The sequence below is a fragment of the Hyla sarda genome, chromosome 5 (genome assembly GCF_029499605.1).
Source record: "Hyla sarda isolate aHylSar1 chromosome 5, aHylSar1.hap1, whole genome shotgun sequence".
In the NCBI taxonomy this organism is placed as follows: domain Eukaryota; kingdom Metazoa; phylum Chordata; class Amphibia; order Anura; family Hylidae; genus Hyla; species Hyla sarda.
The window spans coordinates 97,440,613-97,453,230 of record NC_079193.1 but is presented as its reverse complement, the minus strand read 5'-3'; the positions used below and the strand labels follow the sequence as shown (position 1 = coordinate 97,453,230).

Genomic DNA, 12,618 nt, shown 5'->3' with positions numbered 1-12,618 from the left:
GGATAATATGGTGGAATTTTTTGCCATTCTTAATTGGTATATATACAGTGATTTCTCAACTTACAATGGCCTCAACATACAATAGTTTCAACATACAATTGTCTTTTCTGGACCATTGTAACTTGAAACCATACTCAACATATAATGCTACGGACAGTCCAAATTTGCGAAATATGTCAATGGCTGGAAGATCTGACCAATCAAAATGGACATTCCCTGGTAAAACACCTGTATTACTGAAGCACATGCACCGAATTTCTGTCTGGTAGTGCCTCCTAACAGTACAGGGTGGTACCACATGTTCTGTACTACTCTTAACCTATGCCACACTTAGCTGCTCCATTAGGCACCAGGTAAAGGCGGCTCCTTTTTACATTTTTATGACATTGTTTGTAATGTAAGGGACCCTAAAGAAGCTCCTGTCCTCTACATAGACAGTGATTTACAGCTCCCAGCAGATCTTTCTAACTTTTATATGTAAGGACTTGCTTTATCTCTATTAGTTTTCTACTTATTTTTGTTTAATCCTCACTTTTTCCTATTTTTGGATGACATTTTGAAAGCTTCTGAACCAAGTAGAGGTAACCATAGAGTCATGGTCTCAACATACAATGGTTTCAACATACAATGGTCATCCTGGAACCAATTAATGTTGTAACTTTAGGGCCCACTGTATACTTATATGGGATGTAGGTTGTTCAATTGTGTTTTCACTATTAATTGTATAATTCTACTCTCCTGTATGGAATGGCCTTGATAATCAAGGTTAAATTAACATCTCTCACCATATGGGGTATAGTTTCACTGTGATATTGTTTATTTCATACTCACCTATTGGTGGAGTATCTATAGTTTCCCATGTATATACAGACTAGTTTGGAGTTATTCCATTAACAATAGGATCAGTAATCATTTTATCAAACAGCTAATATTGGAGTACATATCAAATTACATCTTCCTTGGTCAGATATACAATAATATCTACTCGCAATCCCTACTGGGAGAGCATTAAGCTTCTTATACCTGTGAGGCTCCCCTATAATGTATCGTTGACCATATTGTCATCACTCACCTTGTTATATATACTTCAGACCCCAAGCTAGTATGTGGATTTGGAGTCTAAGTCTGTGCGCAGCTATTTGTTGTGCAGATAGAGGATGTTACAAGCTTGGACATGTGCGATCACAGCGGAGTCCGTGTGCAGCCATCTGCAACGCTGGCAAGTGTCACAGGCGCATTTGAAACATCACACCATGATCTGTTTATAATTCTCAGCGCATCTATATAGTGCGCAATGAGGTAAGCGCTCCATACCCTATCATGATACGATACGTAACAAAATTCCAATGGCTCCTACAGTTCTTAGCCGGGATTGGTCTTACTAGGTGTCTTTAACTCACATAGGAATTCATGATTGGGGGTCTCAATAAGCTACTCTTGGTTCCTGTCATTGGTCCTTCCTAGAGACAAAGTCACAGAGGGAGGTTATTTAACCCCCAGCATGGCGTTTTTCGTAACCCATAATCCTCTTGACAAAGCCACAGACGTGGTGAAACGTTGAGAGGACTGTGTTCAGTGACAGTGTGTTTATTCTCACAAATGCCAAACATGTGAAGCAAGATAAGATTGCAGCTGGTGTACTAGATACGGAGTATTGACTAGATAGGGAGAAAACACACTGCAATATTTTAAATTTGTGTATTTTTCAATAAAGTTTAATTTATTATTTTCTGTCTATTTTATTTGCTTTCAACAGTGCTGTCCTCCTCGGTTATCTTCAATTAAGTTCACTTTGGCTGAAACACGATCTGACACTCATGTACCTTGATCTTGGAAATCACCTCTACTGTCTTTAGAAGTTGTTCTGGGCTGTTTGATTAACTTTTGTATTATATGTCTTAATTTAGCAACCAATCAGATTGTTTCATTCATTTTGCAGAGGCCTTGTTAAAAATGAAAGAAGCCATCTGATTGGTTGCTATAGACAACTGGGCAACTTTTCCTCTGGATAGGTTTTGATAAATCTCCCCCAATGATACCAAATAGCACATTGACTACTTTTCGTTCAATTAATAGGCAACTGACTGATTTCAAGGTTGGAAATACCTGTAGCTCTAATTGCAGGACACATCTTACTTTATGTCCCCTTTGCCAAATTATTTTCTATCTTTTTCTTTGGGGAATTTTGTAACCCCTTTGTAACCCCTATGCATAATGTATAGTGGTCTGAACATCTGTAATGTGAAACTTGGTCTACAGTGGACAAGGAACACTCCGGTTTACTTAAATTTATACCCTGTCCAAAGGATAGGGGATAAGTGACTAATCAGGATGGGGGGGGTCTGACAGGAGTGTACCCCCCGATATCGGACATGTATCCCCTATCCAATGGAGGGGATACATTTTAGTAAACCGGAGTACTCCCTTAATGTAATTGTCTTTTGAAGAAGTTGCACTGTATGTAGATGCTATTAATTGTCCGACATGAGTATACCCCTTTAAGAGTACTTTTAGGGTGCAGGAAATACTGCGGGAAATACGCTGTGTATTCCTTGCTCACTATACACACAGTGCTTTCCGGCGGCAGCCCTATGCGTGTAGTGAGTTTTAGAGGCGGGGCCGTGTGCCGACGTGACTGTGACGCGCGGCTCCGCCTCTATAACGCACTGCACACATAGGGCTGCCGCCGGAAAGCCCTGTGTGTATAGTGAGCAAGGAGTATGCAGTGTATTTCCCGCTGCTGCCGTAAATTTAGTGCAGCGTCAAATACACTGCGTATACGCCGTGTGGGAACGCATCCTAAAACTGAATATTTAATTAGTATTGTTAAGTATCTTTTGACTGTCAGATATCAGTCATGACCAATTGAGGGTTGCAATGCGACACCATTTACTTACCTAAGCTGCAATGCAGCATGACCTCTGTAATGCGACACAGTGATTTATGGTCATGTGACTCCTGTTGCAATCAAAATTTTCTAGCCTTATGGTCTTGCTTTCAATGTGTCACTATTGTAATTCTTTATACACCATACATCTAGATGGCAGAAGGCTAGTTCCATACATGGTATTTTCTATAAATAGAATGTATTGTGTTCAGTGATCTAATTTTCTAGAATTAATCCAACCAAATCACAAACATTTTTTTTTTTAGCATAAACAACAGATTGTAATAGGCAATTGATCATGATTTTATCACACAAGCAATTTATCTGCAATGGGTTACATGATTATATCCAATAAAATCATTCAAGGTTGCAAGATGACAATAACATGAAGTAATTTTTGTTAATACAGTCTACATGCACACATGCAGAATTTCATTCTTGTTCCTAGCATCATTCTTCCGGACAACAAAGGTAACTCATTAACGGGGCTGTTTATCTAGATTTTATTGTGGGTTTCTTGTATTTTCTTCCTGATAAATTCTTCATCTCATTTCTTAATGTGGAGTCATTTTATTTCCTTTGAGAATTTTCAGTTAGAATACTGAATGTTTGTTTGCTGTTAATGTATTTACAATTCATCAATAAAATTGCTCATCCTTGAATTATATTGTGCATTTTAAGTAATTAGAATATATATACATAGAAAATAAACACAAACATGTTAACTCTTGCTACTATGCAGTAATATGAATGTATAAAGAACAAGCTGGCTCTTGGTACATGACTTAGTATTAGTGTTGAGCATGAATATTCGAAATGCGAATTACCGCAAATATCGGCACTTCGCGATCTCACGAATATTTAGAATATAGTGATATATATTCATAATGACGAATATTCTTTTTTTTTTCTTCATAGTACACATCACTACAATGATGTGTACTGTGTAAAAAAGTGATAATCCCTCCCTCCCCAATATTATTTACTGTGTGTTCGGTGTTAAACGCAAATATTTCGTATATGTGAATATGCAAATATTTTCGAATATTGGCACTTCCAGAGGACATTGATCCCTCCCTTCTTTTAGGTGAAAGATATAATTGTGCATGCGCACTATGTGAATTTCATTACAAATTTAACCATGGAAAATGCTAATTTTGCAAACATAGGACGAATATTCGAATATGGCCTCTGCCGCTCATCACTACTTAGTATAGCTTCCAAGGAAAATTATTAGTTGACACTTGCCTAATACTGAGAAATGACTTATACCTTACCCCTTAGTAAATTGACCACACCCCAACAACTACTGAAAGTTGCTTTTCTGCAGAATATGCATTGAGGTATTGAGGATTTGCATTGATGTGAATGGTGGGGAAACCATGTTCTTTAAAATCTGGTCAGGGTAGAGTTACCTTATTATGCCGCTGGTATAATAAAGCTCCGTTCCCCGCTGTCTGGCCCTTTGAGATTTGGAGAAGTGAATCACATGCCCGCTCAGTGGCTAAGGGGGGGATACAGCTGCAGCCACTGATTAACCCCTTAACGACCACGGACATATATTAACTTCGTATCTGCCGGGTCCCAGTTGCTATCAGCAACCAAGGCCCGCGGCTAATACCGGACATCGCCGATCGGGCTGATGTCCGGTATTAACCCTTTCGACGCTGTGATTAAAGTTGATTGCGGCATCTAAAATGGGAGAATACACTGCAAGTTTGCTCAGCGGAGCTGTTCGGGATCGCCGCTGTGAAATTGCGGCATCTCAAACAGCTGACAGGACAACGGGATGTGTCTTACCTTGCTCCCGGCAGTCCGATCGGCGTTTGATTGCTCCAAGCCTGAAATCCAGGCTTGAGCAATCAAGCGCAGAAAACACTGATCAATGCATTCCTATGGCAATCAGTGCATGGAGTTTTATAGCCACTAGAGGGGGCTATAACACTGCATAAAAAAAAGTTAAAAAAAATTAATAATAAAGTAAATAAATGTGATTTAACCCCTTCCCAAATAAAAATCTGAATCACCCCCCTATTCCTATTTAAAAAAAGTGAGTAAATAAAAATAAAAACAAACATATGTGGTATCGCCGCGTGCCTAAATGTCCGAACCATAAAAATATAGTGTTAATTAAACTGTACGGTCAATAGCGTACGCGCCAAAAATTCCAAAGTTCAAAATAGCATATTTTTGGTCACTTTTTATACCATAAAAATGAATAAAAAGTGATCAAAAAGACCAATCAATGGTAAAGATAAAAACTTCAGGTCATGGTGCAAAAAAGGAGCCCTCATACCGCCCTCAGAAGAGAAGGAGCCAAATTTGGCTTTTGAAAAGAAAATTTTGCTGAATTGGATTTTGGGGGGCATGTCCCATTTAGGAAGCCCCTATGGTGCCAGGACAGCAAAAAAAAAAAAACACATGGCATACTATTTTGGAAACTACACCCCTCAAGGCACGTAACAAGGGGTACAATGAGCCTTAACACCCCACAAGTGTTTGACGACTTTTCGTTAAAGTTGGATGTGAAAAATATTTTTATTATTTTTTCACTAAAATGCTAGTTTTACCACAAATTTAAATTTTTTACAAGGGATAATAGGACAGAATTCCACCCAAAATCTTTAACCCAATTTCTTCTGAGTATGGAAATACCCCATGTGTGGACATCAAGTGCTCTGCTGGCGAACTACAATGCTCAGAAGAGAAGGAGCTCCATTGAGCTTTTTGAATGAGAATTTGTTTGGAATGGAAGTCGAAGGCCATGGGTGCCCCGTCGTGCCAGAACAGTGGACCCCCCTCATGTGACCCCATTTTGGAAACTAAACCCCTAACAGAATTTAATAAGGGGTGCCGTGAGTATTTACACCCCACTGGCGTTTGACAGATCTTTGGAACAGTGGGCTGTGCAAATGAAAAATTAAATTTTTCATTTTCATGGATCACTGTTCCAAAATTCTGTCAGACACCTGTGGGACGTAAATGCTCACTGTACCCCTCATTAGAATACATGAGGGGTGTAGTTTCCAAAATGGGGTCACATGTGGGGGGGGTCCATTGTTCTGGCACTATAGGGGCTTTGTAAACACACGTGGCCTTCAATTCCGGACAAATTTTCTCTTCAAAATCCCAATGGCGCTCCTTCTCTTGTGAGCATTGTAGTTCGCCAGCAGAGCACTTTACATCCACATATGGGGTATGTTCTTACTCAGAAGAAATGGGGTGACAAATTTTGGGGGGCTTTTTTTCCCCAAATGAAAAATTTAAGGTAACTCCAGCATTTAAGTGAAAAACATTTTTTTTTTCACTTTCCCATCCAACTTTAATGAAAATTCGTCAAACACCTGTGGGGTGATAAGGCTCACTATACCCCTTGTTACGTTCCGTGGGGGGTGTAGTTTCCAAAATGGGGTCACATGTAGTATTTATTTTTTTGTGTTTATGTCAGAACCGCTGTAAAATCAGCCACCCCAATTTAGGCCTCAAATGTACATAGCGCACTCTCAATCCTGAGCCTAGTTGTGCGCCCGCAGAGCATTTTACGTCCACATATGGGGTAAAACAAAATGTATGGGGCAACACCAGCATGTTAGTGTAAAAATTTAAATTTTTTTTACACTAACAAGCTGGTGTAGTCACCAACTTTTTCTTTTCATAAGGGGTAAAAGGAGAAAAAGCACCCCAAAATTTATAGTGCAATTTCTCCCGAGTACGGAGATACCCCATATGTGGCCCTAAACTGTTTCCTTGAAATATGACAGGGCTCTGAAGTGAGAGAGTGCCATGCGCATTTGAGGACTACATAGGGATTGCATAGGGGTATTCTACGCCAGTGATTCCCAAACAGGGTGCCTCCAGCTGTTGCTAAACTCCCAGCATGCCTTGACAGTCAGTGGCTGTCCGGAAATGCTGAGAGTTGTTGTTTTGCAACAGCTGGAGGCTCCGCTTTGGAAACACTGCCATACAATGCATTTTTTTTTTTTATTGGGGGGGACAGTGTAAGGGGGTGTATATGTTGTGTTTTACCCTTTATTATGTGTTAGTGTAGTGTAGTGTAGTGTTTTCAGGGTACATTCGCACTGGTGGATTACGGTGAGTTTCCCGCTAGGAGTTTGCGCTGCGTCGAAAAATTCCCTGTACATTCACATGGGGGGGGGGGGGGGAAACCTCAAGCTGTTTAAAAATTACAACTCCCAACATGTACTGACAGATCGTGCATGCTGGGAGTTGTAGTTTTGCAACAGCTGGAGGCACACTGGTTGGAAAACCTTCAGTTAGGTTCTGTTACCTAACTCAGTATTTTCTAACCAGTGTGTCTCCAGCTGTTTCAAAACTACAACTCTCAGCATGTACTGATCGCTGAAGGGCATGCTGGGAGATGTAGTTATGCAACAGCTGGAGGTACGTAACTACAACTCCCAGCATGCCGAGACAGCTGTTTGCTGAAGCCGGTGAGTTGCCTAGCAACATCTGGAGGGCTACAGCCTGAGACCACTATACAGTGGTCTCTAAACTATAGCACTCCAGATGTTGCAAAACTACAACTACCAGCATGCCCAGACAGCTGTTTGGGCATGATGGGAGTTGTAGTTTTGCAACATCTGGAGATCTACAATTTAGAGACTACTGCACAGTGATCTTCAAACTGTAGCCCTCTAGATCTTGCAAAACTACAACTCCCAGCATGCCCAAACAGCTGTCTGGGCATGCTGGTAGTTGTAGTTTTGTAACATCTGGAGTGCTATAGTTTAGAGACCACTGTATAGTGGTCCCAGACTGTAGCCCTCCAGATGTTGCTAGGCAACTCACCGGCTTCCGTAGGATCCAGGGAGCCAGCCACACGACATCACCGCCAGCCGATCACAGTCGCCTGCAGCCTCCGCAGATAGGTAAGTGATCTTCAGCGCCGGTCCCTGTCAGTTTCCCCGTCCTGCCACGCCTATTGTGGGCAGAACGGGGAAACCAAAAGTAACCCCCCCCCCCCCGCCCTCGATCTGCTATTGGTCGTCGCGGCTATACGAACAATAGCAGGGATAGGAGTGGTGGCACCCCTGCCACCTCCTTCCTATTCCTTCAGGGGAATCGTCAGTGTCTTGGACGCCCCCCCCCCCCCGACCCCCCTTATATTCCGGGTCACCGGGTCACCATAGACCCGTAATGACTCTGTATTGCGCAAATCGCAAGTGTGAATTCACTTGCAATTTGCTGTGATCGCCGACATGGGGGTTCTGATGACCCCCCCTGGGCATTTGCGCGGGGTGCCTGCTGATCGATATCATCAGTCACCCCGATCCCATCCCCGTGCGGCACGTGGCGGGGACCGAAATTCCCACGGGCATACAGGTAGGTCCTGGGTCCTTAAGTACCAGGGTGTCAGGACGTACCCATACGCCCTGGGTCCTGAACAGGTTAAGGGGTTAAATGAGTAGGCGTGTGATGTCACCAAACCTAGAAACACTGGCGGGTGGGGAATAGAGATCTGTAATTCTGGTGGTCTATAGAGCCTGTCTCCTGGACAAAGATCTCAGCATTCTGGAAATTAATTGCACAGCCACTTTCCTCTTTCTGCTTGTTCTTATGATCAGCGGGGGTCTGAACATCCAGCTCCTGACCGATCAAAACTTTTGACATATTTCTGTGACATGTCAAATGTTTTGCTAATTGTAACAGTCAAGAGCTAAAAGAAAATGTTCAAGGCTTACCCCCTAACTGGTACAAATCCTAATATTTAGTTAAGAAGTGTGGGTGCCCTGCTCCATTATGGCCCTTGACACTAATAAAGTGTTTGACAGGGTGGAGTGGGGATTCCTATTTACAGTTCTAGAAAATTTTATATGGGCAAATCATTTAAAAAGTGGATTATGAACATGTGCACAACACCTACAGCCAGAGTGAATGTTAATGGCAATTTGACAAAATCATTCCAGATTGAATGGGGCAACCGTCAGCGTTGCCCGCTTTCGACACTTTTATTTGCGCCATTGTCTTGTAAAATAAGAGAATAGGATTTGATTGAAGGGTTTGGATTAAAAGGAGTGAAGGAAAAAATACTAATGTATGCAGATGATATTGTCCTTTTTGTTAAGGATCCAAATACTAAAATCCCTGAATTAATCAATTTACTTAACCCTTCCCGCAGAATGTCATATATAAACGCCGGGTTGTGCAGTGCGTTCGCGCATCCCGACGTTTGTAAATGACATTCAGTTAACCCGGCAGCATCGCACGGGTTAACTGGCAGAAGTCCCGCTGTTTCCAGCAGGGGACAACTTCTGCTTCACCCCCAGGACCATCCATTGATGGTCCTGGTCAGCGATCACTGTGATTGGTCCCTGTGGACCAATCACAGTGATCTAGCGGGGGCTCGCGGCATAGGTGGGGGAACACGGGGGGGACCGGCGGCCTTACCCGAACCAGCGGCGGGACCGAGGAGCCGCGCGGGACCGGCCACGTGGACGAGCAGCGACGGGACCGGCAGGTGAGTATATGGTCCTCAGAGGCAGCAGTGAAGATCTTCACTGCTGCTTCTAGGAGTCTGAAAACTACAACTCCCAGCATGCCTAGACAGCCTTTGGCTGTCTGGGCATGCTGGGAGTTGTAGTTTTGCAACATCTGGAGGGCCCCAGTTTGGAGACCATTGTATAATGGTCTCCAATCTGTGCTCTTCCAGCAGTTGCAAAACTACAACTCCCAGCATGCACTGACTGTCCAGGCATGCTGGGAGTTTTAGTTCAGCAACATCTGGCCCTTCAGATGTTGCCGAACTACAACTCCCAGCATGCCCTTCAGCTGCCTGGGCATGCTGGGAGTTGTAGTTTTGCAACAACTGGAGACACACTGATTGGGAAACATTGTTTCTAACTCAGTGTTTCCTAACCTGTGTGCCTCCAGCTGTTGCAAAACTATAACTCCCAGCATACACTAACAGACCATGCATGCTGGGAGTTGTAGTTTTGCAACATCTGGAGGGCCCCAGTTTGGAGACCATTGTATAATGGTCTCCAATCTGTGCTCTTCCAGCTGTTGCAAAACTACAACTCCCAGTATGCACTGACTGTCCAGGCATGCTGGGAGTTTTAGTTCAGCAACATCTGGCCCTTCAGATGTTGCCGAACTACAACTCCCAGCATGCCCTTCAGCTGTCTGGGCATGCTGGGAGTTGTAGTTTTGCAACAACTGGAGACACACTGGTTGGGAAACTTTGTCTGTTTCTAACTCAGTGTTTCCTAACCTGTGAGCCTCCAGCTGTTGCAAAACTATAACTCCCAGCATGCACTAACAGACCATGCATGCTGGGAGTTGTGGTTTTGCAACAGCTGGTGCAACCCCCCCCCCCCCCCCCCCCTTTGAATGAACAGGGTACATTCACATGGGCGAGGCTTTTACAGTGGGTTTCTCGCTGCAAGTTTGAGATGCAGCAAATCTTGCGCTGGGAAAGTCGCTGTAATCCCCCGCTCATGTGACTGGACCCTAAAAACACTACACTACACCAACACAAAATAAAATAAAAAGTTAAAAACACTACATATACACATAATCCTACACAGCCCCCCTCCCCCAATAAGAATGTCCGGTACATCACTGTTTCCAAAGCAGAGCCTCCAGCTGTTGAAAAACAACAACTCCCAGTATTGCCGGACAGCCGTTGACGGTCCACGCATGCTGGGAGTTTTGCAACAGCTGGAGGCACCCTGTTTGGGAATAACTGGCGTAGAATACCCCTATGTCCACCCCTATGCAAATCCCTAATTTAGGCCTCAAATGCACATGGCATTCTCACTTTAGAGCCCTGTCGTTTTCAAGGCAACAGTTAAGGGTCACATATGGTGTATCGCCGTACTCGGGAGAAATTGTGTTACAAGGTTTGGGGGGTATTTTCTTCTTTAACCCTTCATGCAAAGGAAATGTTGGGGTCTACACCAGAATGTGAGTGTAAAAAATTTTAATTTTTTACACTAACATGCTGATGTTGCCCTATACTTTACATTTTCACAAGAGGTAAAAGGGAAAAAAGCCCCCCAAAAGTTGTAACGCAATTTCTCCCGACTACGGAGATACCCCATATGTGGGCGCAAAGTGCTCTGGGGGCGCACAGCAAGGCCCAGAAGGGAGAGCGCACCATGTACATTTGAGGTGATTTGCACAGGGGTGGCTGATTGTTACAGCGTTTTTGACAAACGCAAAAAAAAAAAAAAACCCACATGTGACCCCATTTCGGAAATGAAACCCCTCACGGAATGTAATGAGGGGTGCATTGAGAATTTACACCCCACTGGTGTCTGACAGATCTTTTGAACAGTGGGCTGTGCAAATTAAAAATTTTGTACAGCCCACTGTTTCAAAGATCTGACAGACACCAGTGGGGGGCAAATGCTCACTGTACCCCTTGTTACGTTCCTCAAGGGGTCTAGTTTCCAAAATGGTATGCCATGTGTTTTTTTTTTGCTGTCCTGGCACCATAGGGGCTTCCTAAATGCGACATGCTCCCCGAGCAAAATTTGCTCTCAAAAAGCCAAATATGACTCCTTCTCTTCTGAGCATTGTAGTTCGCCCATAGTGCACTTCAGGTCAACTTATGGGGTACCTCCATACTCAGAAGAGATGGGGTTACAAATTTTGGGGGGGTATATTCTGCTATTAACCCTTGCAAAAATGTGAAATTTGGGGGGGAAACACACTTTTTAGTGGAAAAAAAATATTTTTTTTTTACATATGCAAAAGTCGTGAAACACCTGTGGGGTATTAAGGCTCACTTTATTCCTTATTACGTTCCTCAAGGGGTCTAGTTTCCAAAATGGTATGCCATGTGTTTCTTTTTTTGCTGTTCTGGCACCATAGGGGCTTCCTAAATGCGACATGCCCCCCGAGCAAAATTTGCTCTCAAAAAGCCAAATATGACTCCTTCTCTTCTGAGCATTGTAGTTCGCCTGTAGTGTACTTCAGGTCAACTTATGGGGTACCTCCATACTCAGAAGAGAAGGGGTTACAAATATTGGGGGCATTTCCTGCTATTAACCCTTGGAAAAATGTGAAATTTGGGGGGAAACACACATTTTAGTGAAAAAAAATAAAAAATTTTTTACATATGCAAAAGTCGTGAAACACCTGTGGGATATTAAGGCTCACTTTATTCCTGGTGTGGTTCCTCAAGGGGTCTAGTTTCCAAAATGGTATGCCATGTGAGGGTTGTTTGCTGTTCTGGCACCATAGGGGCTTCCTACATGCAACATGCCCCCCAAAAACCATTTCAGAAAAACGTACTCTCCAAAATCCCTGTGTCGCGCTTTCCCTTCTGAGCCCTCTACTGCGCCCGCCGAACACTTTACATAGACATATGAGGTATGTGCTTACTCGAGAGAAATTGGGCTACAAATATAAGTATACATTTTCTCCTTTTACCCCTTGCAAAAATTCAAAAATTGGGTCTACAAGAACATGCGAGTGTAAAAAATGAAGATTGTGAATTTTCTCCTTCACTTTGCTTCTATTCCTGTGAAACACCTAAAGGGTTAAAATGATGACTGAATGTCATTTTGAATACTTTGGGTGGGTGCAGTTTTTATAATGGGGTCTTTTGTGGGGTATTTCTAATATGAAGACCCTTCAAATCCACTTCAAACCTGAACTGGTCCCTAAAAAATAGTGAGTTTGAAAATTTTGTGAAAAATTGGAAAATTGCTGCTGAACTTTGAAGCCCTCTGGTGTCTTCCAAAAGTAAAAACTTGTCACTT

At 42.9% G+C, this 12,618-nt stretch overlaps 1 long non-coding RNA gene across 1 annotated transcript in view; it reads right to left on the bottom strand.

Annotated features, from left to right (window-relative positions):
* Positions 1-2,785: 2,785 nt before the first annotated feature.
* Positions 2,786-12,618, bottom strand: part of LOC130273349 (uncharacterized) — a 64,840-nt gene continuing 55,007 nt past the window's right edge. The window contains exon 4 of the long non-coding RNA XR_008843965.1: positions 2,786-3,073. This is a non-coding gene — a long non-coding RNA (uncharacterized LOC130273349). The remainder of the gene's footprint in view (positions 3,074-12,618) is intronic.